The sequence below is a fragment of the Adiantum capillus-veneris genome, chromosome 4, assembly GCF_014529385.1.
Source record: "Adiantum capillus-veneris isolate H3 chromosome 4, ASM1452938v2, whole genome shotgun sequence".
Lineage (NCBI taxonomy): Eukaryota > Viridiplantae > Streptophyta > Polypodiopsida > Polypodiales > Pteridaceae > Adiantum > Adiantum capillus-veneris.
In genome coordinates this window covers 112,586,163-112,613,444 of record NC_140934.1, presented here as the reverse complement: position 1 = coordinate 112,613,444, position 27,282 = coordinate 112,586,163, and the positions used below count along the sequence as shown (strand labels likewise).

At 42.9% G+C, this 27,282-nt stretch overlaps 1 pseudogene; it reads left to right on the top strand.

Annotated features, from left to right (window-relative positions):
* The first annotated feature begins 535 nt into the window (after positions 1 to 535).
* On the top strand, positions 536 to 22,503 carry LOC147459815 (mogroside I-E synthase-like; annotated as a pseudogene).
* The last annotated feature ends 4,779 nt before the right edge of the window (positions 22,504 to 27,282 follow it).

The following is a 27,282-nucleotide window of genomic DNA, read 5'->3' as shown; positions in this document are numbered from 1 at the left end:
GCAATCTGTGTGGGTTTCATTACCATGTGAGCATTCATGTATATACAGGGTACTTTCACATGAGCCTAGCCATAACCCAATGACTGCATTGTTGCATTTGACTATTACGCATAGTTACAGAGGGTAGGCATAGTTATTCATTTAATGCTCCCAAGAGTGAGGCTTAGTTATCACTTCAAATAGCTGATAACTAAGCCTCGCGTGACCATAGCCAAATCAGGGTGCTTTCATTTTTGTGGATTTTGAAAGCGTTGGCAAAGTTCTCATTAGGCTACTCAGTCACTTTGGGAAAAGTTGAGAGTAGGAGTAGCATTTGTGGGGCGTGTGAAACTGCTCCTATCCAAGTAGCCAAGGATGGAGCACGTGTGGTTGTTATAGATGTTCGATGAGGGACGATTCTTGTGGCAAGGAAAGCGAAAGTTCATTCGACTTCAAAGGCGTGCGAGCGGTGTACGTCAGGCAGGGTACGTAGGGTAAAAGGGCCAGAGTGGGAGAGAGCGCGAAGAAGGAAGATGAGAGAGAGAGAGAGAGAGAGAGAGAGAGAGAGAGAGAGAGAGAGAGAGAGAGAGAGACAATGGGAGTAGAGGAGGAGGGGAATGGGGTGCTGCACATGCTGGTGGTGCCATTCCAGGTGGAGGGCCACCCAAATGCCATTCTGAGGCTGGCGCAGAATCTAGCAGCGAGGGAGGGAGTGGTTGTCACATTCGCCTATCCAGCCCGCTTCCACCACCTACCGCTTCAGCTAGACTTATCACATGAGGCCGGAGGGCCGCCGTACGACGGCTCCTTTATTCCAAGAATATACTCCGGCCGGCCGACGATATTGAGCACATGATAGCCGGTCGGCGCCCAATTGGTGGCCGACCGTCAGGCCGCCGGAGGATTTGAGCACATGGATAGTGGCCAGACGGAGACAATAAGCCTCTGATCTCCCTAAAAATATTTATTAAGTTTCTTTTTTTTTTTGTAGTTGCGTAGACGCGTGCTACGGGGGGAATCCACTCCGTCAAAGTCACCTGGGTTTTGAACCCAGCCCCTCCACAGGCCATGCACACATTCTCCTCGAAGGTTGCCCAAGCCTTTCAAGAATATAATGCTTTTTTAAAAAAAAAAATGACATGCAAGCATACGTCAATCAAACAGCACACACAAACAAACAGTGAAAAACATAAAGCCATAAAACACGCAAAACAAGTATATGAAACAAGCACATGATACAATATGCACACACGTAGAAACATGCAACAATGCAAAAATAAAAAAGCGTACCGTCCGATCCAGCTATTCCTGCAGAACACACAGATTCATCCAATCAATGCACACATACAAATTCGCGCTCTCAATTTTGCGCGATTCGCCTATTGAAATCCGTATAGAGTGCTGTGCGCATTCTAAGGCCTGCTCCGCGCTGATGCGTCATCGCACGCCACCTCAAGGCCTCCTCCGCATTGGGGTGTGGGTCGATTTGCTCCAAAGGCTCTGGTTCACCCTTCAATTGCACAAAATTATGCAATATGTAGCAAGCGCTAATAACCAAGGGAGCGAAGGGAAGATTTACATTGAGGTAGCGGAGAATGCACCATTGGTTTTTTAATATACCAAATGCATTCTCAACCTTAATCGTATGTCTATCAAAAACATTCTTTTGTGGCATGTCTTGTCCACCTTTGGATTTATAAGCTTTGAGAAGAAAACTCGTTGGCTTATACGCTGAATCCCCCACAATATACGGCCTTACTCTCAAGCCGCTCACTTCTAGAAGAGGCGTATTCAAAACCTAGTTCCGCTTCATTTGAGCATATATTGCAGACCCCTTGAAGACTGTGGAGTCGTGTATGCCTCCTGGTGCACTACAAGACCACAAAGTGTCGACCACCTCGAAGTATTCCCATGTGGACCTTACCCCCCTAGTGGTTGTTGTTTTTAATTTTTCTTTTTATATTTTTTTCTAAGAGTGTCTATGCGGTTCCTGACTTGCTCTGGTGTAAAGGTGCCAGTGAACTCATTGTTTAATTGCAATGTAACTTCGTCCCAGTCTTTCGGTCTCAAATTGCCTTTATTCACATGAGACCATCGATCTCCGTAGTGTTTAAGCAAGGTCGATGTTGCGGTCTCGTCCCACACTAGTATCGCCACACGAGGGTGTTTAGCCCCCTTGGTCGACTCGCTAGATGAGGTCACATGAGGACGCAATGGAACAATAGATGGGGCACTGGACAGAAGAGAAGGCCTAACATTCAATGTAGGAATGGTCACAGAAGCCCCCATGCGAGGAGGCCTGAAGCCTTGGGGAATCAACGGGGAAACTGATGTAGGTTGGGGTCTTGGCCGTATGAAGGAAACACCCAGAACAACACTCGGCTGGAAAGGGATGGTCGGCTGGCTCAATCCTATGTTCTCAATTGACTGACTCTCATTCAATGAGCCCCCCCAACCATCCTCTTGAAGCAACTGCGTAAACCCTAGGTCTTCGTTCAATTGGGTTTCACACATTGTTTCGTTACCACCCAACCCAGTAGACTCTCTTGACGGAACACTCTCTTGGCTGTCTAACCCTCCCTCGTTAACCCTAGCCATTCGTTGACCACCCCTAAGTCGCTTCAAGATGTGTGCACTATAGTGACTCATTGGATTTTGGCCTGCAAATATCCCTAACAATCAATAACATTCATTCATAGACTCAAGAAGGAATACAAGCATTTCACTTATTGGGAGACCCTCCTCTAAAACCATAAGACAATTTACAGAAGCTATCTATTTAGTTTGTTTTTTTTTGAAATGCATAAAAGAGTACTCTTAAACTAAATTAAGCTTGAGGTGCAGCAATCCTTAGCAATAGTTTTTTTAACGGATATGCATAAAAGAATACTCAAAAGTTGAACATTAAGCTTGAGGTGCTCAGCTTGAGCAATAATCGTTAGCAGTACAAGTACACAAGTACACAGTGATTGTTTGTGTAAGAAATGCATAAAAGAAATTTCTTTTTCTGGAAAACCATCAATGAGTACTCAAAACGCCATTCTTATGTTAGTGAGTGAGTGTGTGTGTGAGAGATCAAAAGCCTGTCACCAGCAATAATATTTGTGTGTGTGTGTGTAATCTGAAGCATGGCGTGTGTTTGTTTTGGGGGGGGGGGGGGGGGGGGGGGGGGTGGTTGTCAAATCAAATACCTGTAAAGAAGGAGATTATGTTGAGCTCGTGAAGCAGCCGAAAGAAGTCCTGGGTGTATGGAGAAGCGAAACGCTGCATATGAGGCCTTTTGCCAGCAAGGGAATGAGGAGCCATTGCGCCCTCTTGCTTTTGATTGGCCAGCCAAATATGGCATGGCTTGCTGGAGTGGGAGAGGCCTATGTAATGAAAATGACCCATGAACTTAGAGAATAGCGGAATTAAGAGAATTAAAGTGAGCAACTTTGACAGCAAAGAGGGTGAACTTAGCTGGTAGTAGCAACTTAACTAGGCATGAGCAATACCTTTGCCACAGAGAGAGAGAGAGAGAGAGAGAGAGAGAGAGATTTTAGAGAATATGACAACAGTTGAGGAATGGATTTATGTGGAGCCGGTACCCCCTCCAAAAGGCATTTGTATTATAGATTTTCTCATTAAGAGAGACTTGATACAATACAATCTTTGTGTTCCTTGAGACCTCTTTGGCAGTATGGAGATGGAACCTTCATACACCAAGCTTTTGCATAATATCAACAATCAATCTTAGCTTGAAAACAATCAAAAACTCGTGAACATCATTAGTCTTTGTGTTCCCTAAATCATTTGAGTGCATGAGGATGTATACTTTTATCCATCAACTTGTGCCTAACGCAACAATTAATATACCTTGCAATACAATTAATCTACTTGCATTAAGTAACTAATCTACTTGAAATAAACCATTAGCCTTCTTGCAATAAGCATAACATGCACTTTGTGGAAAGCATTAACTATCCCAAGCCTCAGTCCCAAGACCTCAAACACCTTTGAAGGTGGAGAGAGCTAGCAGGGAATGAGGGTACGGAAGAGGAAAAAGAAGTATTCCATAGGAGAAAGAAATAATTCCTCACTTATCATCACGCTTCTTGCTTAGCATACATAATAGCATAGTAATGAAGATGGAGAAGATGGAAAGCTTAAGCATCGAAGCATAGCTCTTGGTTGGATTTGCATTCCATAGCCAAGAGTGTTGGTGTAGGCTCTCAACTTCTCAAGGAGCTTGGAGAAGGAGATGGAGCTCTTGCACCTTGCATAGCACACAATGAGAGTGTTTGTGAGTGTGTGTGGGTGAGTATACCCCCTAAGCAACCCCCTAGCTTGCTTGGGTCGACCCCCCCTTGTAGCTCATGCTTGAAGATCATTGGACCCCTCCAGGCCTAGCCAATCATAAGCAGGAGGCATTACAAGCAGCAAGGGTAGCCTTGAGACAAGTGTCCCCCTTTCCCCTTTGAGAGAGAGGACTTGATAAATGCAAAATCAATTTATTAAATCCCCTAAATTATCATTGGATCCCTTGGGTGGCCAACCAATAGGCTTCAGGCACACCATGAGGGCAACATGAGGAGGAACTTGACAAGTGTCCCTTTTGCTTTCTTTGTACCATGCATGCCTTGTGTGAGTGTGTGGGTGTTCTCTCTCATCGCCCTTCATGTAGGGCTCGCCCCCTCCTTGTAGGGATTGAATCTTTGACTTTTTGACACCTCAACCCCTCATGCATAGGCCCAGTTCCTACCACAAGCTTGGCCCTTAAGCACTTTAAGCTTGGGCTGGGTTCTCACCTCAAGTGCAACCCTAACATCTCAAGCATGTCAAGCACCTCAAGCATCTCAATCATTAAGAAATCATCAAGCACCTTAGTCATCAATCATGACAAGCACCTCGGGTTACCGCGCCTCAAGCTCAGCCCTAGCTTACCTCAGGTCAAAGGACTTTTACACACAATATTGGAGGTCTTCAATGAAGCTAACCCTAAGGTCTTATGCTCCATTGGTTAGCCTTGCTCTTTGATAGACCATCTCTCATTTGGGCTCCTTTACCATTGGCCCCGTGTTGAGATAGATCTATAAGCACATGTCTATATCTTAACCCTTGTTCCCGTTTATTCTCCCACATTAAGTGATCACTTTAATATGAGAAAATCATTTGGGTTGGTTAGATATTAGTTTTATGACATTACCTCTCTCTTGAAATCATTGTCGTCCTCGACTATGAGGTGGAGATGGTAAAGTCTCACCCAGTAGTCCATTGGTCTTAGCGGGTAGAGGATCCATTTTTACCCTACGACATCATTTTTACCCTACGACATCATTCCAGAGTGGATGACTAATCCACTTGGTGCTTGAGAGACATTATCTGCCGCAAGCATGTCTGCTCTTTTTAGTCCATATCATACTTCCAAAGTAGAGTGACAAGTTCTACTTGGTGTTTGGGAGACGTAGTCACCACAAACATGATCCTAAGTATGCATACTTCTTAAAATTTGTGCGCGAAACATAAAAAGAGAGTCTTATAAGACAAAAACATGGATCATTTAAAATGCATTTCTTTTACATTTTCTTACTCTTTTGTGTCATTGTAAGCATCATTAACAAGGTTCATATTATCCTTAAGCTATTTTCTTTGCATGCATTTAGCATCTTTGAAAGGATAATTCTTAACTTAAATAAAATACTGTTAGTAATCTTACCATTTCTTAATACCTTGTGTTCCTATCGAAGGATGAACTTGGGTTGGAGCTCGTTTGCTTCATCCTCGATCTCTAATGGGTCTACATTTATAGCCTCTATTGGTGGCTCTCCTTAATAAGGCTCGAATAGGCTCTCATGAAAAATGATATATATGAGCCAATAGTTGGGCAAGTTTAATTGTTTAGTAAGACCCAAAGAAAGATTTATTTTTCTTTAAAGGATAAGGCTCTTTTATGCCTAATGGCAGGAGCCTCTTTTGCCTAGCTAATAGATGGATATAGCCTGTTTAATCTTCTCAAAAGATTTGGCTATACTCCTTTTCAATGAAGATCTTCCCAGGTACCTTAAGCTACAAGGGACGTTTGGATCTTCCGTCTTTAGCCTCGAAAAGTACTTTCCCCTTAGAAGTATGTTCATGTTATTAGAGACATATTGTTGTTAGGGTAAGTACTTCTCCCATTTTGAGCATTGATCTACCTCGAATCACAGGCTTTTAGTAGATCAAGGATCATTAGTTTTGTGATTTTCCTTGGCCATCCGTTGGAATAGTAGGCCAACGTAAGAGGGTTACTCTAGTTCTGATAGAGACTCTATCAGAAATTAGTGGTCATGGTAGGATTTCTATCCGACACAATTAGATGTTGGCAAGCCATGGTCCTTCTATCATACTTCATCTTTTGGTATACCATACATTGTGAAACATACTCTTGTATGTTCTTGTTTCTTGGTAAGCCAATACAAGTATGTTTTTATTACTAAAAGAATAAATTCGAATTCCTCTTTGCCCCGCATATGGGAGGAGCATGGGAAGTGAGGAAGATATAGCCTATTGAGGTATGGAAGATAACCATCCTCTAACGTGAGTGGTTCTTTTTCTTCCACTTGTTAAGTCTATTATCATATCCCAAAACCTGGGTTAGAAGCATATTTAACTATCATAGAACATAGTTCATTGTAAGTTGCTATTGATACCCTATCTACCCTTGGCCATCGGGAAAGTGCATCGGCTACATGTTTGTGCTTGCCAGCAATGTGAGCAATGTAAAATTTAAATTGCAAAAAGAATTTTTCCCACCTCATTTGATTGTCGAAGAGCTTGGTTTGTATCATGGATGGAGTCCGCAAGAAGTACTTCCATGTGTCAACGGCATGTAAAACAGCTCGTAGTTCCTTTTGTATATGTCTAGTATTCGCTCACTGGATTTGAGTCTTTGAATCTTGTATGCTATGGTATTCCCTTCTTGAAGCAAATTTTTGCTCGAAGGCATGCATCCAGGCATTACATTGGACCTCAAATAGCTTTGAGAGATCCCGTAGTGTAAGCATAAGTTGAGAGATAAGTTTCTCTTTGAAATTTTCAAAAGTATTTTTCTCTCTTTGTAGTCCATGTACACTTAACGTTCTTTTTTGTTAAGTCATGTATTGGACCTGCTATAAGCATGAATTTTTCCTATGAAGCATCTCTAGTATGCACTCATACCTTTAGAGCTTCGCAACTCATGTAGACTCCTTGGATTAGGCCATCTTTTTATTACCTCTACCTTTTGTGGTTCCATACAAATACCACCTTTAGAGATAATGTGACCTAATTATTGAATCTCTTTAAAAAAATCCACTTTTCTTTTGGTTAGAGGAAAGCCTAATCCCTCTCAAAACTTACCAGTTCATGCTATTGCCTTTTGAACTCGTCTTGTGGAGCTTATAAAGCTCAATAAGGAGGCTTATTAGGCAGTGAGCTTCATAGTAAAAGCTCCATTGCATGGTCATTGTCCCCTCATTGCGGAGATAGCTCATGGGGGTTTCATCAATAAAAACATTTTGGAATCCATTCAGGGATGTAGAAAATTCTAATTCCTCTTGATTCCCGTCTTTTTTTTAAAAATTGTTATTGGTTGAAACATTGAATTCATTTACAGACTTTTCAACAAAAATCATGTATGTGAATATATAGATTTCATTAACTTACGAAAAGCATCCATATTTACATGGTATAGGATGCTACCCGACTCATAAACATGTATGTACATATCTCCTAGCTTAGGAAAAACAAAATCCTTTTGCTATGAACATCCTCTTTTGGAGTTTCCAGCATAGAAACTCAAGGCGGATTGTTGCGTGCATTTATTTGGGGACAAGAACGATAAACATGCCCTTGCTGTCCACACTTGTAGCATTTGTTATCCTTACGATAACACTCTAGCTCTGTTGGAGAGAGTCTATTCTTACCTTTGTAGACTCCTTTCTCCTTAGCGTTGTTATTGGTGTTGCTAGAGTTGCCTTTGGAGGAAGTTTGAGCATTATTCCTTCCTCTAGGCTCATTTTGATCCTTCACTTCCATGGTCTTAGAGTTTCTCTTAACCCCTTGCTGGAAATTGATTTGGGAGGCGACCATAGTTTGGTGTATGACCGCCGATATGGCATTAGGCCTTTGTGAGTTAATATACTCGGCCATCTCGTCAAAAAGACCCGCACAAAATTGTTGCTTTTGCTCCTCAAAGCCTATCTTCTTGTAGACACTTGCTTTGAGAAGTAAATCCCAAAACTTATCTACATACTTCTGGATAGACTCGTAGGGAGAGAGTTTCAAGCTTTTCCATTCTGTGAGGACATTGTCTTTAGTGTTGCTTGCCAAAAATTGTTTCATGATGGAGGATCTTAAAGCCTTCCATGTCCTTGGAGCTTTCCTTTGGGCTCGTAGGCTAGCCCACCATTGATGAGCGGAGCTCTGAAAATGCATAGATACCTGACGCAGTTTAGAGGAATCCATGAAGTCCTCATCACCAAAGGCCACATCAAACTATTGGATGAAGGCCAAGATCTTGTCCATAGCACCAAAGGTGCCATCATAGGTAAGAAAAGTGGTGTCCTTTCCTCCCTCCTTGAACTTCTTCAGCTTCTTGGACCTTCTCCATACCGGATAGGGCTTGCGATGGTCTTTCCTTTTGGGATCTTTGAGAAAAGAGCCGCTACCTTCATTGGAATATGAGGAAGGTGATGAAGATGGAGAAGAGGGTGACCTCTTTTTCTCCTTTTCCATTTTTTGGTACCTCTCTTCCTTTTTGTGATAACGAGGAGGAGGACTTTCCGGCAATATTTCTCTCTTGGGGGGAGTTGGAGATCATTGAGGCTGCCATCTTCTTGGAGCCACATCTTCAGAAGTATTGGGAGACTCACTTCTTTCTCCTTCTCTTGGGGAAGGCTCTATAGTAAAGACTTCACCTTTCTTCTTGGATGGAGGTTAGCCCACTAGTAATCATTTAAGCGCTTCATACGGGTTCTCCTCTTCTCTCACCGTAGAGAGCCCTGTCTTGGAAATCTCTTGAAGAGACTTCTCAGGTGCTCTGTCTTTTGGGGGAGTTTGGAGAATCCCATAACTATGAAGTTTTTGGAAAACTTCACCTTGTAGGGCTGGGTTTCCCATAGCTTGTTGCAGCTTAGAAACAAGACACTTGATAAACATGGGAGCATCATCGTTAGCACCTTCATGTGCAAAATCAAAGTTATCAATATTCGTTCTACTCTCTTGATTATTGTCAGCCATGTTAACAAAATTTATGTATGTACTTAGTGTATGATTTGGCAATTCAAAACCTTAGTTTCCACTCCTCTTAGCCTTTGAAAATCGGCTCTTAAGTATCTACACCCATGGCTCAAAGTGTTTAATTATAGAGAGTAGAGGATTAGGTCTAACATAGCAAAGTTACCGAGGGTTAGCTCCTTTCAGACTTCTTATGGCTCAATAATTGTAAAGCCGTAGGCAAGTCTAAAAAGACTCCATTATTAAGTCCAAAGCTCTCAAGGTGTGCACCATATCCCACATAGTGGGCTCAACAAAACCGATAATAGATCCCAGTTCCACTTACCCTAATATAATTAACAACATCAACCATTTATAGGCTACTTAAGGACCTCTCTTGTTAAGCAAGAAAAGAGAAACCAAATGCTCTGATACCAATGTAATGAAAATGGCCTATGAACTTAGAGAATAGCGGAATTAAGAGAATTCAAGTGAGCAACTTTGAGAGCAAAGAGGGTGAACTTAGTTGGTAGTAGCAACTTAATCGTAACACTTAATTAACTAGGCATAAGCAATACCTTTGCCAGAGAGAGAGAGAGAGAGAGAGAGAGAGAGAGAGAGAGAGAGAGACAGAGAGAGAGAGAGATTTTAGAGAATATGACAACAGTTGAGGACTGGATTTCTGTGGAGCCGGTCCCCCCTCCAAAAGGCATTTGTATTATAGATTCTCTCATTAAGAGAGACTTGATACAATACAATCTTTGTATCCTTGAGACCTCTTTGGCAGTATGGAAATGGAAGCTTCATACACCAAGCTTTTGCATAATATCAACAATCAATTATAGCTTGAAAACAATCAAGAACTCGTGAACATCATTAGTCTTTGTGTTCCCTAAATCATTTGAGTGCATGAGGATGTATACTTTTATCCATCAACTTGTGCCTAAAGCAACAATTAATATACCTTGCAATACAATTAATCTACTTGCATTAAGTAACTAATCTACTTGAAATAAACCATTAGCCTTCTTGCAATAAGCATAACATGCACTTTGTTGAAAGCATTAACTATCCCAAGCCTCAGTCCCAAGACCTCAAACACCTTCGAAGGTGGAGAGAGCTAGCAAGGAATGAGGGTAGGGAAGAGGAAGAAGAAGTATTCCATAGGAGAAAGAAATAATTCCTCACTTATCATCACTCTTCTTGCTTAGCATACATAATAGCATAGTAATGAAGATGGAGAAGATGGAAAGCTTAAGCATTGAAGCATAGCTCTTGGTTGGATTTGCATTCCATAGCCAAGAGTGTTGGTGTAGGCTCTCAACTTCTCAAGGAGCTTGGAGAAGGAGATGGAGCTCTTGCACCTTGCATAGAATGCAATGAGAGTGTTTGTGAGTGTATGTGGGTGAGTATACCCCCTAAGCAACCCCCTAGCTTTCTTGGGTCGACCCCCCCTTGTAGCTCATGCTTGAAGCTCATTGGACCCCTCCAGGCCTAGCCAATCATCAGAAGGAGGCATTACAAGCAGCAAGGGTAGCCTTGAGACAAGTGTCCCCCTTTCCCCTTTGAGAGAGAGGACTTGATAAATGCAAAATCAATTTATTAAATCCCCTAAATTATCATTGGACCCCTTGGGTGGCAAACCAATAGGCTTTAGGCACAAGTGTCCCTTTTGCTTTCTTTGCACCATGCATGCCTTGTGTGAGTGTGTGGGTGTTCTCTCTCATCCCCCCTCATGTAGGGCTTGCCCCCTCCTTGTAGGGATTGAATCTTTGTCTTTTTGACACCTCAACCCCTCATGCATAGGCCCACTTCCCACCACAAGCTTGGCCCTTAAGCACTTTAAGCTTGGGATGGGTTCTCACCTCAAGTGCAACCCTAACATCTCAAGCATGTCAAGCACCTCAAGCATCTCAATCATTAAGAAATCATCAAGCACCTCAAGCACCTTAGTCATCAATCATGACAAGCACCTCGGGTTCCCGCGCCTCAAGCTCAGCCCTAGCTTACCTCAGGTCAAAGGAAGTTTACACACATTATTGGAGGTCTGCAATGAATCTAACCCTAAGGTCTTATGCTCCATTGGTTAGCCTTGCTCTTTGATAAACCATCTCTCATTTGGGCTCCTTTACCATTGGCCCCGTGTTGAGATAGATCTATAAGCACATGTCTATATCTTAACCCTTGTTCCCGTTTATTCTACCACATTAAGTGATCACTTTGATATGAGAAAATCATTTGGGTTGGTTACATATCAGTTTTTATGACAGGCCTAACTCTTTTCGGCGAGCGGCCAGCTAGAAACAGCCTTCCACGTCAGCTTTATTGCAGCCGGCCGGACGCTTTTCACTCTTGTGCTTACTACAAGCGCAACGGCCAGCTGGCAGCCCTCCTCGCCTCGCCCGTCGTCCAACAGTCCAAGCTGCGCATCCACGTCGTGGAGGATGGCCTCCCCCGCAAGGAAGCGCAAGGTCTCACGCCTCCCATTGTGCTGGCCTGTATCCCCATTTATCAGAACAATGTGAACCTGCTATTGGAACAGCTTTCTGACTGAACGCCCTTATCCAGTTTGCCTCATTCTCGACACTTTCGCCCCCTGGTCTCAAGACCTTGCCAACGCCCCTCACCTGCCACGCGTAGATTTCTGGACCTCCACTACTGCCATCTACTCCATGGGATCCTAGCTCTCCCTCCTTGTCTCCAAAGGCATCGTTCCCCTGCATCACAGTGAGTATTTTCAAAGTCCATTTTCATAGTCCATATGTCGACAAGTGCATTAGGAGAAATATGAACCTTGCATGGGCCTTGTAAGGAATCCTAATTTTTAGGGATTAAGGCTAATGTTGTGTGGGGTTTAGGGGGCAAGGGCATTGAAGAAGGTAGTTTTGAGTAGGCTTTTCTAGCCTTTTTTTAGACAAATGTAGGATGTGGACCTAAAGGGTTGCTTTCTCTCTCTAGCTTTTTTTAAAGTGAAGGAAGCATAGGGGTGTGTCCACATCAGCAATTCCGTGGGTCAAAAAGAGTCAAAATTTGTCTTTTTTTAAAAATTTTCATTTTTATTTGTTTTTTACTTAAAACTCCCTCCCAACATATATACATATCCAAAAATCATTTTTTGACCCATTTTTTAACCCACAAGCTTAGAAAGTCCATTTTTTCAAAAATCTTTTCCCCCAAAAAGTAATAAACATTTTGTTCTCTCATCCTCCTCCCTCCTCCCTCCTCCCTCCTCCCTCCTCTCTCCCTCTCCCTCTCCTCTCCCTCTCTGCCCCTACCTTCCTCTTCCTCCCCAATCTCTCCCTCCCCTCCCTCCCTCCTTCTCTCCTCCCATCCTGCTCGGCCTCTCTACACTTCCCCCTCTATCTTTTTATCATTTGCTTCCTCATGCAACAGCTTCCATGGTGCTCACGGACATCACAAATGGTTTGCTTCCACCACCACGTACTCCGCACACCAAAAGCATACATAGTCGCTTACCCACGGCATTTGCACCGAAGACCACTAGTGAAGGTGATCAAAGGTCATCACAGGAACGTCGCACCGCTTGTGAGACCAATGTTGACATTTGTGTGGATGGCCATTTGTACCCTTACGATCCTATAAACCGCTTTCATCCACCGTTTAATAGCCTTTCCACATTTCTTCAATTTCTTGGGAGGGGAGAAGCAGGCTTGTTAGGCTATTGCAAGCGGCTGTGTATGGGTGCAAGTGCTTCTTTGCATATGTGGATGCACGAATGTCAAGCTCTTCACCTCAAGACGACGGTATTACAAGAGAGTGTTGCCTCTTCGGAGAGGGTAGTTAAAAGTCTTGAGCAACAAATGCAAGAAAAGGAGTCCCACATCGAGAAGCTTACCAACACCATCACATACTTGAAAGAAACACCCCTTGGTGCAAGGGAACGCAAACGCCCATATTCATCCATTGAAACTCTTGCACATTTCGGAGGAGCACGCAAACGACGAGTTACAGCCACAAGGTGAATTGGTCTTTACTTGCATGCTGCATTCTTACTTCACACTATTTTCTAACATTTATGTTTATTTGTTGCTAGAAACTTCATCCAGGAGGCATGCGGTGGAACAAGCCAAGATAATCTAGTCAACCTTCTCACTAGTTGTCTCAATATCGAGGACGTTATTTCTATCTTACAATCACCTGGAGGTAAGCACATTAAGGATGCAGTCACAAAGGACCTTATGCGTAAATTAAGAAATGTGGTTAATGATGATGACGTTCAACAAGATTGTGATGAGGCTGGAATCAGCACCAAAGCCTATCAGGCTATTTTTCAACTCCTAAAGGATGCCCTCAAAGAACATGGCATTGTGGAAAACCTATTTCCTGTTCCTCACAAGGTCAAGCTCGCAAAGAAGGCCACAAACGAAGATGTGTTCTCCCGCATTGGGACATACCTACACATTGAGGACACAATGCCAACTTCCCTTTATGCTTCGTGCGCAACAAAAACAAGGGGAAAAGGTAAGAAACAATCCATAAGACCTTCGAATAAGGGCTTTTCTTACACAATGTGGAACAATATTTTCGTGGATCTTAGAAGGCTTCAAGAAGCCATGCTTAGATTTTACGAGTTACCTGAAGAAGGTGACACACTTTACTTTTTTCTTTGGTATTATTCTTTTCATAGAAGCTGAAGTTTAAGGTCTTAGCACTATTTATTTTGTAGTGCTTGGCACAAAAGTCGCTTTTGTGCTGAAACTCGATGAGTCTCAAATAGTGAAAGGCCGAAGGTTAGAAAGGCTAAGTGTCACTCTAATGAACGAGGCCCTTCTGTAAACCAAGCGAAGGGATTCAGTCGAGCCATATCCCACCCTATCTTTTAGCATGCAATTAGAGAAAGACATTTGGTGGTTGGGTGCTATTGAGGTGCCCAAAGAGACCAATGGAGTACTTTCGTGGATTTTTGAGAGAACTCCATGGATCACAAAAGTAATACACTCCCAAATTGCAGGTCAGAAGTTGGAGATTGAGGGCTTTGGTAGTTATGATGTGGAGTGGCACTTAGGTAGGGATTTGAAGACCATAAAGTGTTTGCTTGGCTGCAAACAAGGGGCTTCTTCTCTCATGCCTTGTCCATTTTGCACTCGAGGGTACAAACCTAATGGACAAAAATCACATAAGAGCACTGCAAAGGCCAGTTACATGCTTCCATGGCAAGGGCATGGAGAACAAGGGTTAGATTGTCATGATGTCGGAGATGAAGGTAGAGAATGGGAAGCGTCTATTCTGAGATGTCCCATGCTCAATGCCCCAGACCGTGATCAAAAGGACCACACTTGGAATCCAATCTTTCGATTTCCTCTATCGAATGTACATTTTTGTACATTACACGCATTCATGCGTATTTTTGATAGGCTATTGAAGCTCCACATTGACTATGCTTTCACAATGAAACCGTTGGAAAAGTCCCAGGAAGCGATCGAAAGAGTGGAGGTACTCTTGAATTCCATTGGCTGTCATGGTGGAAATGTGTCTATAGTTGCTGCAAAGAACACAGGGGAGGCCCATGAAATTGCTCAACAAGTGTCAATGAGTGGACAAAAAGCTAGACACTTTTTGAAGAAAGTTTCCCAAGGAAAGCCAAGTCGATATGATGCTCAAAGCAGCTCCAATCAGCAGGCAGGTAACCTTTGGGAGCTTTGGAAGGAGTTATGCAAAGCTACTACTGACAATGATTCAAATGGCGAGCTTGCAAACAAGCGCAAGCAAGTTTGGGCCCATTTTGATAAAATGGTCAAGCTTATGAGCCTTAACAGCACAACAGAAGAACAACGGCAATCATTTCAAGAAGCTTTGGCGGATTTTACCAAGGTCTTCACCCTTTCTTGGGGTGAAAATAACATCACACATTACATGGTAAGTCATTCATGGTGTATTCATTACAAGGGATTGTTTTTATTTACTAATGTGGATCGTTTGCTCATGTGAACAGCATATCTTGTTTGCGCATGGTGCATTTTTTATGCACAAGTATGGATCGCTTGAAATTTTTAGCACTCAAGGCATGGAGAAGTCCCATTATCGAGCAAGGGGAGTGTACTTCAAAAATACTCGACATGGTGGTGGAATGGTGCAATCCAACTATTTGGAGGAGATGTTCAACTGGTTTTTTCGCACAACATTTGCTCGTAAGCTCACAATGGAGCGTGCGCGAAAATCCAAGACATGCTACATGGCGGCGATGTAGAGTGCGACAAGGATCAAAGTGGATACTGCGTGAGTCACTAAACGTGAACGCAGGGTCCAACTCTTAGCGACATGTTTATTTAAAAAATAATACTTCTTTTAAAAAAATTAGTGTGAACAAGGGCCCTTTTTAAATGGGCCCTTATAAATATTGCATGCTCTCATAAATCACTCATTTCTTAAGAACAGGTGAGCTCTTACCAACGAAATGGCGCGCACCAAACAAACCGCGAAAGAGCATCCGCCTGCCAACAAAAACACCCTCCAAGGATGTGAGAAGCCGTCATGGCTTAAAGGCACAAGAAAACGGCCACGAACACCTGGCCGTTCCAGGAACTCTTCTGGTAGTGGGCATGGTGGTAGGGCACGAGAGTCATCAAGGACTGTTGAATCTCCACCTCCTCAAGATATAACACCTAGAAAGAGAATGAAGCAACGTGCCCAGCGCTGGAGAGAAGCAGAGGGCCAACAAACATCAGAGTCCGATAGGGAGCAGCCGTCGCACCCCCAATCACAAGCAGGACCATCCAGGACTCGGGTGGTCAATACAGACACCGAATCAGAGAGTGAGACACCATGGCTGCGAGAAAACATACCGCGCACACACCGGGTGGCCGTTGGGGGGAAGACATTGCCTCAAGGCAAGGGAGCTCTCCCCACACGACAAGATCGGCAACCAAGGAAAGAGGAAGAATCAGAACAGGCTGCAGAACCAGCCCCTAAGCATGTAAACAGACGCAAGTCTAAGTTTTTCAAGAAGCCTTTACGCCGCCCGCCAGCAAATGTGCAAGTGCCCCCAAGACAACCGCAGCGCCGCCGAAAAATAGCAAGGGCATTTGCAGAAATCCGCCACGACCAGAAGACGACGGAGCTCTTGATTCGACGCGCCCCCTTTGCTCGCACTGTGAAGGAAGTGCTTCAAAGCTATGGAAATCAGTATAGAATGCAAGCAATAGTGCTAGAGGCTATTCAAGAAGCTGCAGAGGCCCACATCATTTCAGTGTTGGAAGATACCAACCTATGTGCCATTCATGCAAAGCGAGTGACAATACAGCCAAAAGATATGCAGCTTGCACGACGATTGCGACGAGACTTCGAGCATTAGCCGAAGTTACCCCTCTTTTTGTATTGCACACCCTTATCTTTGTAATGATTTGACTTTCCAATGACAATATGATCAACAGTTGTGTCTACTCTGTCTATTATCTTTGTAATTTCAAGTTCTGTATGTAATTGTAGTCAATTTCAGTAAATTTGTGCATTTTAAGTAACCTTAGGGGTACATAAGCCTACAAGGGGCAGAAAAAGGCCTGGCCACAAGGGCGCGCAAATGGCCCATTCAAAACTGATGGATAGGCCATTTGCGCGCCCTTGTGGCCAGGCCTTTTTCTGCCCCTTGTAGGCTTATCTACCCCTAAGGTTACTTAAAATGCACAAATTTACTAAAACCTATTGGTTTTGCATCAATATTTTATATGGATCCTTATGGACACCTTTTTTTGGTCATTTCAAGCTTTGAATTCCTTATCGAATATTAAAACAAATAACATATTGTGAAACCAAGTGTCCAATGTAATTTGACTTTTTGGTGCAAGGGTGTAGTAGGTACAGCTAAAGCAAGTGATAGTTTGCTGGAAACTTCATTTCATAATTGATTTGAGCTTTTCTAGTGTCCTTGAGTGTGAACATATACTGGAATTGCCATAAAAAGGTTGCATTTAAATGAATGATGCAAAACCAATCCATTGCAATAAATTTGTGCTTTTTAAGTACCCTAGGGGGTAGATTGGCCTATAAGGGGCAAAAAAATGCCTGGCCACAAGGGCGCGCAAATGGCCCATCCAAAACTGATGGATGGGCCATTTGCGCGCCCTTGTGGCCAGGCATTTTTTGCCCCTTATAGGCTAATCTAACCCCCTAGGGTACTTAAAAATCACAATTATACTCAAATTGACTGCAATTACATACCTTGAAATAACAAAGTCAAAAAACAATTCATATCACCAATTGAAACAATTTTCAAAATTGACAAATCAGATTGAAAAGAATTTGCAATATAGAGAGACAATTTCAAATATTTTTTATTCCTTCTAGCACGGTGATTTTACATCATGTATCTGAGGAGTTCAGAATTTTTTTGACCATTTCCTTGCGCCTATTTTGCGCGTAAGGCAACTCCCCAGTCAAGAGGGACTGCGCTATGGCATTTGGGTCAGTTGAGCCAATGGAAGCATGTATCCCTATCTGGGCAAGCACTTTACCACGAAAGCCAGTGCCAAACGCTGTGCATACAAGGGATCTACGCACTAGGAACACTTGATGCGCAGTTTGAGCAATGGTACTCAAACACAAAAACTTGCTCAAAGCTTTTAACGACCAAGTCATAAAATGGGCTTGGGGAGTAAATTCATTATGGATAATGGCCACATCGCCAGGGGGGAGTTGTCCGAGGTAATGCGCAAGGGAAGCTTGAGGTCCAAAGCCCGTCCGCTTGCCACCTGTCCTTGCAGAAAAATCATCAACCTCCACAACATCCTGTCATAAACCGATGAAGGTTGAGAAAAAAGACAACGAAGGATAAAATAGTAACATGAAAATTAGGATACAGTTTACCTCCTGCTCCTTGTCATCCTCCTCCCTGTTGCCCTTTGCATCCAAGTCAATGGTCCCATGCACCACAGATACAAGCTTTGGATCATCAGATGGGAGGTTGCATAATGGCATAGGCATCCTAGCAGCCTCAACCTTGGCTTGCATGGCTTGGAAATCTTCATCAGCCACGTGCAACTGCTCTGCTGCCAGGACCTCCGCACATACAACTGCAATAGTGTCAGCAACAGAGTCCCCATCTGGCAAGAGATTGCTTTCTAGGGCATCTGGCGTATTGTCTAAGGGACATTTGCTGCTGTTGCATAGCACGCTCAAGCATTCATCCATGTGCAGGCCAAATGCTTTTTCCAAATCATGCAGGAACACAAACTCCTCCCCATCCACTAACACCGAGGAGAAGCGGCTAATTTCTACCTCTGGGATAGCCACATCCGTCAGTGGTAGTGGCACTGGAGTGTCACTAGGGCTAGCCGCAACTATGGATTTCTCAACCACTTCCTCAAGACCCCTAGGGTACTCGAGCTGGTGTGCTTTTCCTTCCGCTGCAGGGTTCATGGGGATAACCTGTTGCTCCTTGGTGTCCTTGATAAAGGACCCAACTTGAAGGTGTGGTAAGCGAAGCTCCTCCAAATCAGGTTCCTCGCTCACCAAGAAGATAAATGTTGCGAGCCGAGAAAGGTACTCCACCCCCAACTTGCGCTTCTTGAGCGCTGACACCCCAGGGGCTTGCTCGTCCAAGTAATGGCCTCAATTGGTTGCAATTTCTTGGAATCGTTGCAACCGCTTGGCGAATGGGCGATCACCTTTGTGTATATAGCGCAAAAGATCTCAAGGCACCCAGATCCCTGCATGTGGGGGGATAGATACAGAATATTTTATGATGTGCTCCTCCATGAACGCAGAAATCTCCTCAAATGCATCCATGTGAAGGGCAACTGTGGCGTCAAGGTCAGGGAGACGAGTAAAAAAGGTGTGGAGGTCCAACTTCCCTTTGTATTTGGTGTCCTCGAGGAAGAGGATGAAGCGTGACAAAGGGGTGGATGTGGGTACAGATGCAGAGGCTGTGGCAGCATCCATGTTTAGCCTGGGGTGTGGATAGAGAGTGGAGGAGCTCAGGAGTTGCAAAAGTGAAAATAGTGAATGATTTAGGTGGCCCCTCTTTTATAATGTACCCTTTTTTTAAGACATTAAAAAAAAAATGGCACTTTCACCAAAAAATGATTTCTCGTCCCAATGCAAAAAATTATATTCAAAGGCATGATTTGCCGAAGCAAATCATGTTGATTACAGCGGGGATCAATATGAAAATTGCAAGAGTTACAAAGTTATAAGATCGATAGCATAGTTCCATCTATCCCCCAGTCCTCCTCGACCTTCAATTTGTCTTCCATTCTCTTCCCAATCTGCGGACATTCATTACAATAAGCATCTAATGATTGACAAACCATGATGTGTTGAAAATGTGGTGGAAGGATTCTCACCTTGTGACCTTGTAAACGAAATTGTGCTTGTTGAAGGGCCTCAAAACCCATCATAACCAAATGTTCTCGAACATTACTGAGAGTCCAATGCTTGTTCACTTGGACTGCCTCCAAAGCATCGTTGGGCATCTTCACTGCAATGTCAAAGCTTGCTATAGCGCCGTCTACACTCTGTAAGGGAGTCCACACTCCAAGCTTGCACATCCAACGATCATAGTGAAATCGTATGTACAAGGAGGTGCGGGATTTCAAATAGCGCATTCCAATACCTGAAGCTCCAACCTTACAACGGTACCGGTCCCCATTGTGCATGCCCTCCACAAAACCCCAGTCCTCTTCTAAAAGCCTTCCTAATTCCTCGTAATGTGCATCTTTACATACAAGCATTGTGGTAGTCTCCACAAATCCAAACTCTTTAAAAATGTTCTCAAAACAATGAATAGGCAAACACCAGCTCAAGCCCACAGACCTAGAAGCTTTAGAGTATTTCAAAGAGTTTTGGACATATATTATCATCTTTTGCTTGAAAGATGCTACCGACCACAAATTTGGGACCGGCCACTCCATACTTAATAAGGAAGTTACTTTGATGGGTTCAAGTGTTCCAAATGCTTGTGTAGAAGTAGGGACAATATAGGAGTGAAAATAGAAGAAAATCCTTCTTTGAACCAGTTTGGTTGGGCAAAGATGCGAGAACATTATTGCTCCAATATCCGCATGTATAGCATTGAATGTGCCGGAGAGACTATGTAGTGGCTGCTCCTCGACCAACGTGGATGGAAATATGACTATAAATGCATGACAAATGTTAAGTATGAATCCATAATAACATTACACTGTGATTTCACACCTAGCTTTGTATTCTCAAAACATGTACTTACAATGTGTTGGAAATCGAGGTGGTTGTTGCCAGTGCATGGTTGACATTGAGAAAACATGTTGCACAATGGCTATGGTCCCCTTGTCTTTGCGGTTCTTGAAGCCAAGGAGCTTTCCTTTCCAATGAAGATCCAAGTTTGCACGATTCCGCACACGATGAGGGCCAACAACAGATGGTTGCATCTAACCCAAGCACCTTTGGTGAACTCTTGTGGCACCCACTCATCATCTACCCTCTAGTGTTGTGGCATGCAAGTGCTGTGACCTCATCCTTTGGTCGCCTTTGCGAAGTAGAGTTGGCCATGGTTGAGCAAAGCAAACTAGGAGGAGGAGAAGAACCTTGCTTGTTGCTATAATGTAGGTGTGATAAAGTGATATGAGAAAATGGTCAACCCTTGTGGCAATGGGAGGAGAAGGTGGACAACCCTTGCTTGGTGTGGCACTGGGAGGATAAGGTGGATAAGCCTTGCTTGGTGTGGCAATGGAAGGTGGTAGGGGAGGAGAGAGGAGCTTCCTTGCTGCAGCAATGGAGATGGTGTAAAGAGAGAGAGTGTTGGAGTAGAGGATGAGTGTGATGGTTGCAACCAAGGAGGGGTTGGAAAAGGGGTTCTAAAGAGAGAAAATCCCTTTTTGCCTAATAACTAATTTTGGGGGAGCTCTGGATAGCAAAAAAAGATTTTTTAAAAGTTTTTTAAAAATTTTGAATTTTAGGGTTTTTGGATGTACGTTTTGACTTTTTGAGATCAAAAAATGCTTTTTTGACCATAAAATAGTTTTAGGGGGGTTTTCAGAAGATGAAATTTGAGTTTTGAAATTTTTGAAAAATTTCAAATTTTCGGGATTTTTTCAAAACCGGATCAAAAAGGAGGGAAGTTGGAGGTTCCATATGGCCCACCCCCCCTCCCCCCCCGCACCCCACCTTCTCACTAGGTAAGAGCCCATTTAAAAAGTGTAAAACTACTTTGTCCCCCTACATTTTTGAGGGCATAGAGTGTGTCCACCACCCTCTTCTCATTGGTTGGCCTCTAATTAACCTTAATCCCAAAGGGCCCCTAGAGGGTTCATATTTTTCCTAATGGATACTCGAGGATTTTTGAACGGCTGTCCGTCATTCTAGGTAACTTTCAGCTTTAATTAATTATTAATGATTAAAAATATTAAAAAGGCTTTGGTTGGTGCAGGTTGTTGGGTGGATCCAAAAACCAAGTGGGGCGCAAACACACCCTTGATTGAAGGAGTGACCGGGCTCCCTCCTTTTCCAGCAACGGATTTGCCGAAGGAGTTTTCGAGTGGAGAAGTGTTCGCTCTGCAATTCATGCTAGCCGCATTCGGTCCTGTGAGAGAGGGGTATACCATCTTGGTGCATTCTTTGTATGAGTTGGAGGCCTCTGTGTTCGATGCTCTTTGAGCCATGGACCTTCCCATTCACCCTGTTGGGCCCCTGTGAGACGACTCCCCAACGCCCGCCCAACTCCCAGGTGTGAACGGGTCTCAAAGACACGAGGGCCTCCATTGGCTAGACACACAACCAGTTGCCTCTGTCATCTACGTGGCCTTGGGCTCCATTGCCAAGCTCTCCCCTTCGGAGATGCATGCTTTGACCTTGGCCCTCGAAGCCTCTAAGCGTCCATTCCTATGGGTCATCCGCATTGACTCCGTCTCCTCGCCCCTCCACGATGCCCTACCCCCCGGCTTCCTCAATCGCACCGTCGACCAAGGCTCCGGCCTCATCATCTCTTGGGCTCCCCAAACCCAGGTGCTCTCCCACCCCTCCGTTTGTGCTTTTTTCTCGCATTGTGGTTGGAACTCCACCCTTGAGTGCATGTGGGAGGGCATTCCCATGGTGGCTTTCCCTTGTGCCGCCGAGCAACGCTCGAATGCAAAGTGGATTGTGGGCACCTGGAAGATCAGAGTCTCGCTTGAGAGGGAACTGGATGGCAGCTTCACCCAAGAGGCAATAGAAAAATCTCTACAAGAATTACTCTCAAAAGACAAGTTTGGCTATTACAAACAAAAGGCGCTTTGTGGAAAGGAGATGGCTCGACACGCTTTGCAAGAAAAGGGTTCTTCCAATGCCAATATACTTAACTTGCTTCAAAAGCTCCGGGTACACAATGACTCTCTCATGAGATAAAACTTGTTATCTTTGTAGATACTAGTATGTGACCCACGCGTTGCTGCGGCCATAAAATTTTAAAAAAAGAGTCGTAAAACTGTGCGTTCTGCAAGGGCTTTGTGGTTCTAAAAGCAAAGGCAAGGCCCCATGGGCTAGTTGTCCCTAACATCCTGGATTAGGAACAACTATAGAAATCCAACTTTAGGGCATGGTCGCACGAGGCTCAATTATAAGTAATTTGGGTGGAGAACTCAGCCTCCTGAGTGAAGGATCTTAGTTCTACTATGCCAAGGCTCTCGTAAAATATACTAAAATTGGCATAGTTGTAAAGGTCTATCGCCTGTACCTTTTTTTAAAACTTTTTTTTAAGAGTGCGCGTTGACGATGTTGTTTTCACCTCTGTAAGAGAGAGAGAGAGAGAGAGAGAGAGAGAGAGAGAGAGAGAGAGAGAGAGAGAGAGAGAGAGAGAGTTACATGGCCATGGCAGTTGTAGCACATGCAGAGCCGACGTTTTGTCATGAGGGGTATCCAAGGCCAACTATCAGCTCGTGGTTGGAGCTCAACTGCCAGGTGGCAACAACGCGGGTTCAATTTTGGTTGAGTCTTTTTGTGCGACCATAGAGTAGGCTCAATAATCATTGAATTTCTTTTAAAAAAAGCATAATAGGCACAATAATCAATTACTGATAACTATGCCTCACATGACCACCACCTTAAAGCTGTGACTTGCTCTGTTTAATGTTGCTTTCTTCTTCTTCTTCTTCTTCTTCTTGTCCTCTCTCTCTCTCTCTCTCTCTCTCTCTCTCTCTCTCTCTCTTACAGTTGTTCAAGTTGGTTTGAAGTGCTAAACTGTTTCCGAATGTGTAGATTGCGGTCATCTCTGTTCTCTCTCTCTCTCTCTCTCTCTCTCTCTCACACACACACACACACACACACACACACACACACACACACACACACACACACACACACACACACACACACACACTCACACACACACACACGTGAGATCTGTGGCCACTGAGTTGGGACCAGGAGTCCTAGACTTGTGACGGTCTAGTTCTAACTTCTCTCGCAAGACAATTTGCCAACCTCATACTCCCTAACCAGTAGTGGCATGGTAATAATAGAGATAGCCGTTTCGATTGTCAATAATGCTTGTGAGATTCTACATTCTGGAAAAAAGTGGCGATTCACCCATGTCCACGCGTGTGCGAGAGAGAGAGAGAGAGAGAGAGAGAGAGAGAGAGAGAGAGAGAGAGAGAGAGCACTTTTTGATGCATGGAAGGCTTCCGTGCTTGAGGATTTCTCAAGCTCAATAAAGAAGTAGTATAGATATCAAAGTATTAAATTTGAGGGCTGGAGTTTCTTTATGGCCTTCAAAAGGAAAAGTAGACTAACCCTTGAAGTGACACATGGATGCCTCTAGGGCTCATCTCTCTCTCTCTCTCTCTCTCTCTCTCTCTCTCTCTCTCACACACACACACACACACACACACACTCACACACACACACACTCTCTCTCTCTCTCTCTCTCTCTCTCTCTCTCTCTCTCACACACACATACACACACACACACACACACACACACACACACACATACACCAGTGCCCCATGGAGGGTGTAGCAGATGTTCAATAGTTGTGCTCAGGGTGGTGAGAGAGTGATCGTGGATGTACTAGGTATTCAACTTTTCTATATCTATCATACTCTTCTATTTTGGGGCTATATAAGACTCCGAATGTTTGCAATAAGCCAAGTTTAATGTAATTTTGCCACTAAAATTATAGAATTTTGGCTAGATTTCGAGCTTGCCAATGAAGAAAATTGACAAAATTTTACAATTTTTAATTTTAAGATTTCTTCGATTAGAAAACATAGTTTTGGGAGGTCCTGTGTGTGTGTGTGTCCCACATAAGGTGTAGGTAGCACCAATTGACTCCAAGATCATTTGATTGTGACTCTTTGTGGAAAGCTACAACATGCAATGTGCACATTCTTAAGGCTAGAAGGAAAATTATACATGAAGGTATCAAGTGCGAGATTTTAGCTCAACATTATACAATGCGTGAAATATTTGAAAGTTCTACATTTTTTGAAGCTCAGGTATAAATTTTAAGGCTAGAAAAGAAAAGGGAGCTCTCTATGCTCCGCACAATCTAGCCCGGGCACATCCCAATGGGATCGACATTGGGGGTCATTCGGATCGTTGAATTTGTATTGTCGAGTAAATTCACGACAAAAAAGTAAATTCGGGTCAACAAGTAAATTTGATCTAGTCAAGATTGTCTCGCACCTTGCATGTCAAAGCCACGACGTGCCCTATTCAAGGCATGGGCTCTAACCACCACGCTTACATGCTTTCAGTGAAGATCACGGTACTCATATGCATTACATTGTAAGTGCAAACTGATTTGTAAATTTGGGTGCCGATCGCATGGTCTACGATGCATGTGTGTCATGATCTGTCACCTCCACCCTTGATCACATTTAACCATGCCCATGCCATATAGTGCTCGGTGTTTTTTACGGCCTTCAAAATGTGAAGTAGAGCCACCCTTTACAAAAACAAAATTAATCACCCTTCAAAATTAAAGGCAAGAGTGAGGCCTTGCTAAAGAGTTTAAATAATATAAATATAGACATAGTACTAAGGATTGTGACTTTTTGACATAACCGAGAAGTCAAAACTAAGTCTTTTCATTTTCTACCATCAAAGTAGTTGCTACCTATCCTTCACTTTTACATTTTAAACTAAATGACTTGCTACTTACCTTTTCACTTTTACATTTCAAACCAAACTAGTATGTGACCCGCGTGTTGATGCGACCAAAGAAACATGGCCACTATTCTCATAGGGCTATCTTTTCCTCCTAGTGGAACACCATCAATACTCTATTCTACATGCATAGTCTATTGTATTTTTAAAAGTGATGCATGACACAATCTCTTGACAAATTCTAACAAATATGAATATGTAGCTGCAAATCATTTTTTAATACCAAGCTTGGGAGCTAGGCTCAAAGAAATTATCTTTTGTGAGTTGTTAGCCCTTGTTCAATAAACTTCTATTAGGTTGGAGAGAGAGAGAGAGAGAGAGAGAGAGAGAGAGAGAGTTCTCCTTTTTGTGTGTCTGGGTCTAGCAATGCTACGAAGCTTGATTATATAGTTTAGATAAGTTAGCATGGTGTGAAATATTTGAAAGCTAAGAGAATTCAATGTGATCATAAAACTTTGTTTGAAAATGGATTGGATTCTATAGAATTGGTTTCAACAATGGAGTGGGTTCAATAGAATTGGTTTCAACAATGGGAACACAATTGGATTCAATGTTTTGACTCCACTCTCTTACTTGCTTCTTTCTTGTGAGAGCAAGGCATGCCAATAGTGCACATCATAACCTACTATATAGTAGGAAGGACATTTTCTCCTTGGTCTACCTAGGGTTGATAGAAGTGCTACCAAATGCAAAAGTACAAACTGAGTAAGTAAGCAAGTTTTTAAATATGAGTTCCCATAACTGGTATAATGTGTAATCATATAACTTTTCATGTCTAAGAGTGGAGTTGTGAAAAAATTATTAGGGCTCATAGTTTCCAATGTAGCAAGAGAGCTTCAAGTTTCAAAGAGATGAGTTGACTTTCTTTTAATATCAAGAATGTGATTGGCCCTTCCGTCTATGTTTCTCTACAGATGCCACACTTGCTTGCATCTCTATCTATGTTTTGTGCACAAGTATGGTAATAGTGTTCATCATATCATAACGATGCATAAGTAGGTTAGTACGTGTACACTATTTGTTCATGAACACTTATGTACCATCGGCACCTTCAAATGTTATAGAAATGAAAACAAAATAAGGTCACCTAATAGTTTATGTGGATGCTCTGGGCCTTCCTCAAAAATTTTAAGCTCCACTCTATATAGTATAGAAGTTGTATGTGAATGCTCAAAGAAAATCTAGATTTAGTGTAATCCTACGTACAAATTTTGAGATTCACTTCTAAATGCTAATTGAAGGTGAGAAGAAACCCTAATTTTACCAGAATTCCACATATAAATTTTGAGATTCACATCTAAATCTGCCCTCCCACGTCGGTTCCTCGTGCTGCTTTGGATTTGGTCATGCCGCCTTGGGTTCACTCACCTTTTGCCTCGGTTTCTTGTGTTCAGTTAAACCTTGGATTTGTTTTCAAATACAAAGCTTCCAATGCTCATATAGTAGAAGGAGATTGCGTCTAAAAATTTTCATATGCATGTTTACCAAGTGTCTCAGCAGAAGCATTGTGTATATGAGTGGCTATCAGATTTCTTGAAAGAAAAACACAAGTTTTGTGTATTCTCACATATGAAAATTTGAAATCCACCTCTAAATTCTCGTTTTGAAGATGAGAAAACCTACAAATTCTAGGGAAAAATCATTGATGAAACATAGCAAAATTGCCTTTAATTTTTCAATAGGTCGGTTTTTAAACTTTTTTGAAAAAACATTTTATTGTGTACAAATGCTCAAAGTAAACCTATAAATTTTGAGATTTAGCCATAAATTCTCTTTTTTTTTGCTATACTCACAATCGTGAGTGAGAATTTATATTAACGTGACGGGATTGTATTCTTTTGAAGCTAATATAGATTTAGCAACAAAATTCTAACTTGAAGGCAAGAAAAAACACCAAGTTTAACACAAAGCCTAAAGAAATTTAGTGTAAATTTTCTCTGCCTCTTGCCTTTGCCACCTCGGTTTTGCTCGTGCCACTTCAGATTCGTGCATGTTGCCTTGGGTTCGCTCCCCCTTTT